Source organism: Thermobia domestica, chromosome 5 (assembly GCF_964235325.1).
Source record: "Thermobia domestica chromosome 5, izTheDome1.hap1.1, whole genome shotgun sequence".
NCBI lineage: Eukaryota > Metazoa > Arthropoda > Insecta > Zygentoma > Lepismatidae > Thermobia > Thermobia domestica.
Genome location: NC_137458.1, coordinates 187,228,748 through 187,235,671, shown reverse-complemented (window position 1 = coordinate 187,235,671; position 6,924 = coordinate 187,228,748).

The window sequence follows — 6,924 nt, the reverse complement described above, 5'->3', positions numbered from 1 at the left end:
AGATACTGATATTAGCTTTCAATTAGCTTGAAAGTTAAACTTGCGTCTATAAAGAATTTCGAGGCGCTTTTGAACCTTGACTCACTTCATCAAGATTCTATATTGATAACGCTACGTATCTATCTCTATAATCTTTAGGCTGTAGAACCTGAAAGTCTTTCTGACTCGCACGGTTCATCTTGCACTAGAGAGTGCCATATCGCACACTCTTTTTAAGCTTATTGGAGGATTTGAATTTCTCGATCTTCTAAACGTTTTCTCACCGGTGAGTAAAGTTCTGGTAAGCTTCCCCTCTGTAGCAGATTAGTGCACCAACTGTATTAGCTTTTTGACACCTTTCATACCTGAGACGGAATGATCAACAAGAAGTATTTCTGTAATCTTATTTATTAAATTCAACACTACCTCATCTCGCTGACGTGAATAGAGCTTGCGTGTCCTGTCCATCGATTCAAAGGTATCTTCTCAATGAGGAGAAAGCTACTCCACAAAATGTACCCGATAAAACGCAAGTAGTTGAGGCTTACGAAGTGTACTCATCCAGGCTTGGTATGTATGCGAGCATAACCATGGCCGTTGTCCAGAACCATCTACTTATTTATATACTGTAAATAACTGCAAGAAAAATGATCAAAGCGCATGCGTTATGTAATTAGATCAGCCATTATACAGGATATATGTTCTAATTCTAACTCAGCTGTAGAAAGCCTTTGGGAGGTTTGCAGTTAAGTAATTTCTAGGCACGAATAGTATAGAAGAACTTTCTTGCATCCTATACACTATGACAACTTTAGTGTAGAGGATATGCCATCAGCTAACATCGGCTCCAGCCGGATTAGCTTAATTATCTGTAGATAAAAAGTGATTGCTATATAGGATATTGAACGAGCCACATGTAAGTGTACAAGAGCCAATATGAAGTATTCAAGGTTCTCTGCATTCTGTCAAGGGTTCATTTACAAATGGAAGATCGGAACACAATCTGATTAAGATGATGATGAACAACAGCTGTAGAAAACCAATATGTCATTGACACCGCCTTAATTGTAGATCCATTCAGTTATGATTATTATTTTCTAATAACGTCCCCGCCTTATAGACCTAACAAAATGGACATGAAGATCTTGATGAAACTTTAAATGAAGGTGTGAAACAAGGTATAAAACATAAAGGTGGTTTATTGTTCTGGAAGAGAACAATACCCGAAGAGAAAACGAAACCGTAGGCGGTCACATTTAAGATAACGACCAAAAACCAATACATTTAGATATCACATTCGCGTACTACAGTATCATTCACTTGTACGTTTATAACAATTGTATATTGTTTGATTGTTTATACGTTAAGATGTTCAAAAGCAGATGATTGACTCCTAGGATTCTGCCATCTGCCAGGACGCTTAAGATTATGTAACTGCCGTTTAGGTTTCGACTCTACCTAAAGGGAAGTAAAGTTTAAAACTCTAAATAAAAAACGAAGTTTGGATATTACGTACATGCAAAGACTCCATGTACATTTTTATCTAAGATAATGTTCTAAGAATGAAAGCTCTACTACACGACGATCACAGTTGGTTTCAACTTATTGGCCTAGGTTTAATACGACATAAGTAAAATCAATGCTTACTGCTCATCACATTGTTCCTTTACTTTTCAGACAGAAGCCCGCGAAGTTTAACAATTTTCTGTAACAGTTATACTAGACTTATGGTCGTAAGCCTGAAAATCTATTAGGAGATCCTTAGGTAAATACGAGCGTGATTACCGTGTAGAATCATGCCCGCTTCTCTTAGCCTGTGAGACAAGTCCGGCCAATGAATTCCTAAAGCTAGCGGTGTAAAGCCCTGATTCGCGATAGGAAGAAGTTTTACAGGGCTGGTAGAACAGGTGTAGAACAGAAACATCAACAAAATTATCAGGTTACAGATTTTTTTTCTTTGTACTTAGGTTACATTGGGAGATTTTCAGTCATGTACACCTGAAAGATATAAAACTTGCTCTGCTTGCTTTCCACATCTTGGAGCAGAAGTCCTTAATTTTCTCCCTTGGTAACAGTGTTTTAGTACTTGCTCGACTCGGTGCCCAAAGTAAGTCATAGAGACTGCGAAAAACTTTCGATAAGCTTGAACGTTAAACATGCGTCTATAAAAAATTTCGAGGCGTCTTTTGCCACCTTGAGTCACTTCATTGATAACGCTACGTAATTATCACACTAATCTTTAGGCTATAGAACATTAAACTCTTTCTGGCACGCATGGTTCATCTTGCACTACAGACTGCCATATTGCACACTCTTAACAACTTATTGGAGGATTTAAAATTCTTAATCTTCTCACATTTTCTCACCGGTAAGTAAATTCTGGTAAGCTTCCGCTCTGCAGCAGACTAGTAGACCAACCATATTAGCTTTTAGAAACCTTTCATATATGATACGGAATGATCAATAAGAAGAATTTCTGTAATCTTATTTATAAAATTTAACACTACCTCACTCGCTGACGTGAATAGAGCTTGCGTGTCCTCCCACAGACGGAAAGTTTTCTTCTCAAGAGCAGAAAGTTACTCCACAAAATGTACATGATTAAACGCCACCATTTGAGGCTTACGAAGTGTACTAATCTCTAACACTGAACCAGACTGTCATTTGGCCAGGTATGTATGGGAGCATATTCATGGCCGTTGACCAGAGTATCCTAGATCACCAAATAAATTCCTTTACAAAAATAGAAGCACCTTATCGTCTGTAGATTTCTGCTTAGGTGTTCACTGCATATAGCGGAATACCTTTGGAAGCTGCCTAGAGTACATTCCTTAGCAGAGCCGTTAACATTTTCAAGAAGAAAGTCGAAATACACAGATATGTGGTTAGATCTATACTTCAGACTGTTTAGAGAAAAAATAGTAATTCTAAGATAGCGAAACGTTCAGATAACATTTTACTAAGAGGAGAAGTCGAGATACGTGTTGTTGTCTTATCAAAACGAATGCAAGCAGTTAGCATGCACTACAACCAACCAGACATAGTAACATTTGATAAGAAGCGTAGTGACATTATAATTTGTCAATTGCAACTCACACGCTGTAATAGACTAATATCTGTTGAATTATAACATTCATATGGCAGAAGAAATAAGATTTATATACAAGGCTGCCGAATGTGGCTTTCTGCAGAAATAATGGTAATACTAATTGTAGATATAAGAATGCATTTAGATAAAATAGATAACATCAGTAGATGTCGAGATCCGGCATGATACTTGCATTAGAACGAGTTGAATCAGTTTGCATGCAGTACACCCGACGAGAGAGGCTGGGATCAAATGAGAAAAGTACTGCAGCTCATATTGTCCTTAGGACTAACAAATTCGAAATATTTCAGTTTAAAACCAGTGATGTGGGGAACAAGAAGTCCTTAGCTGAGAAAGACTGAATATCACGGTGACCTCATAAGGTATAGTAGAGAGAAAGCGCGTTATAATGATGGACAAGTTGATGGGTCATTTGTGGTAGGGCAGGCATCCCCGAGCTTGTGAAACTTTTTATAATATGCATCAGCGCCACCAGAAATCACGTTGAAATGAGAACATTAGCATAGATGTCAAGTGACTACACTGTATTAGTATTCTACAATGTATGAAAAAAGATGATAATAAAAGATTAAATCGATCTCTAAGTGATGCGGTGATTAAAGAAATAATTTTGAAAATGGACGTGGATTTTCGATTTTTAATTAGTGGTTTAGGGTGCAAAAGGCGTGCCAATAATTCCAGGGTTCTATTTCAAAATATTCGTTAAGGCAAAAAGGGCTTATGATGGCTTATGTCTATCTAAAAATGCTGTGAATATAAAAATAAGCAGTGGATGTCGCAATGTATTCTTTAATTTCTAATGCGTTAGAGCTAGTAAAGAAGTTCAACAATGAATCGGTCGCCGCAGTATCTTGTGATGTGTAGCTACGTCTTAAAAACGAAGTTGTAGTGCTTTTATATGTACTTAACTCTCATTATACATGGCGTACCTTTTAAAAAAATGGTGGATTTACTTCTCCCTTTAATAAGACGAGGGTATCACAGTCATATAACTTTGGGAACGTACAGCGGTTTGTTTCACGTCGGCCCTTGGGATTGAAAATTTTTGATACCAAATTTAAAAAACATAAGTATTAATTTATCAATTATAATCATGCAATTGCTATACTTACCGTTTATATGCAACTACATTAGTTTTTAAGATTGCTTCCTGCTGAAGAAATCAACTTAGGACTCATAAAACTCTCACCTTTCTCTTAATTGTTAGCCTGATAGAAACGGTTTAATCCAAACAGTCGTGTTCTTGCGAATTTATTAGTCTCCTGTGTGTTAACACTCGAGGCTATCAACTATGCCTTTAATTAGCGTCCTTGCAGCTTACTAGGGCCTATATTCACAGTTCGGTAGAATTCACTATGTCGTGGTCATTCATTAGTAATATTTTCCCGATTTTATCCTGTAATATTTCCTTTGGAACCCATTATATTCCAAAGCAGCCTTGCTTAGGGCCTGAGACAGATTATATGATCGATGAGACAAACAAAGAATTGATTTTAAGATCTTCTCTTACACGGTTAGGTGGAAAATATTTACGGTATAGTATGTCCTATGTTCGCTACCAACGTAGTAACACTGGTCATCATCAGAAAGCAAACAAACTGTGGGCTAATCAAATAATGTTTTTACATAAGCTCACTGTATGCTTTGATTAGTAACAAAGTGCCACACATTTCATAGAGCAGAAAACGTCATTTATTTCAGAAGTCTCTTGATGAAAATATTCCATATCCAAGTTCTTGAATGAAAAAATAATCTGATATAAAGTTAGCCTTCTCTTAATAAGAATATCGTATCACATTTCGGCATTCTTCCATCCTCTTTCCCTCTAATGTTATACGCTCATATTCTTGGTGTGTCAATGCTCTGTTACTCTCAAGATTTAATCAAGTCTTCTCTCGCGTCTCGCGTATCGATTTTTTATTCTCAAACAACCTTTGGATAGCTATTCATCTACTGAAAGCTTCGCCACAACGATTGTGTAATGGTGAGATACACACCTCTCCTTTTGATATAAGCAGTGTAGTCCCTCTGTATTTTTTCAGTATATCAATATCATTACCAATACTAAATATCCTACTATTCTGCATACAGTAAATAATTGCAGGACAAGTGAACAAAGCCCGTGCGTTATGACATTAGAATGAGCCTTTATACTGGCTGGGTGTTCAAATCGTACCTTCAGCTGAAGAAATATATGAACGGTCCAAGGTTGTACCGCATTTAGATGATTTCCACTTGAGTAATTTCTAGGCACGAATGGATACATTATGTCAGGAAATGGTATAGAAGAACAATTGTGTATCCTGTACACTAAGACAACATTAGTGATAATGCTAAATGGCCATGCCTACTCAAGATCATTGAGAACTCACTTCTAGACTTTGTTCCTGGACCTCAACAAGTGGTTGTCAAAACATTCACAACTCTCGGAGGAAATCACAAAATATAGGATCTGCGATCTTATTCAACAATGTCTGGATGACGAAATAAATATCCAACATTTACAAGAAAATGAAACTGCATGTCAAAAACCATATTAGGAAATCTCAAAAATTAAGACGGTGACATTTCCCGAACCGCAAATTTTGGGTGCAGTATATAGAGATGGTCTTAATCGTATTGCAATTTATCCAAAGGGATTACATTGAAAAAGGGACTAGAAACTTTACTTGTACGCAATTAAATGGATGCTTTCGTTTTCTCGTGCAGGTGGTCATCTTCTCCATGAAAAATTTGCAAAATACTATACTCAACATTTGGAAGCCCTGGAGGCAACTACGGTATCAGAGGATTACAAGAAATTAACAATTCAAGGAACATTCTCAATTCGCAGATTAAGAGGCTTTATTGAGCGAAGCTCCAAGTGATATGATTATCGAACAGTGCTCAAAGAAGGGCACGAAATTTTCTGGCGATTAACTCAACGTGACAAACAACGTTAGGAGGATAAATCCTTCATTCCCAAATACTGTTACGATAAAAGAACTTCTACAGTACTTTTGAAAGAAACAGTTTATCATCTGAGTGGCACGTTAAGCTAACGCCACCTTCCTTGTGTGAAAATTTATCAATGCGCAGTCTCATTTGTACTGAGTTTTAAAACCCACACGTAGGTGGAAGAGTTCTTCTACACACAATGGTGTGGACTAAAAATGGCAACTCAAATCTGCCTTAAGTACGTATATAAACTATGTTAAGCGCAATTTTAACCTTATATTTTATGGATTTAAATTACAATTAGACACGGAAAATGTCGAAAGAGAAAAAAGAACTTTCCGAAATAATCGGCAAAAATCCAACTTAAATCTGGCATTGAAGCCACGACAATTCAATCAAAGTTCTTGAGGAACTTGGAGATCAAAACTAGACGGCTTCAAATAATTCAAACAGTTTTCGAAGGAGTAAAGAGTAAAGGTAGATACTACAAACGGTAAATCTGTAGCTGTTGACAGTACTGATTCAGATCTTCTAAGAATCTTACTAAAAGACTTCATGAGGAGTTGCTGAATCTTTTGAGGCCAATACAAGCACAACTGAAAGGAAATGCTACGTAATTATTAATTTTAAATATTACGTGATTACCTTGTAAAACCAGACCCGCTTCTTTTGGCCTGTGAGACAGTCCGGCCGATGAATTACTAAAGCTAGCGGTGTAAATCACTGATTCGCGATACAAAGATGTTATAAAGGTATGGAAGAACAGGTGTATAACAGAAACAGCAAGAAAATAATCAACGACAGATTTTTTTTACTTATGTTACACTGGGAGATTTTCAGTTAAGTCACCTGAAAGATATAAAACATCCTAGGCTCACTTCCCACATCTCCCACCAGAA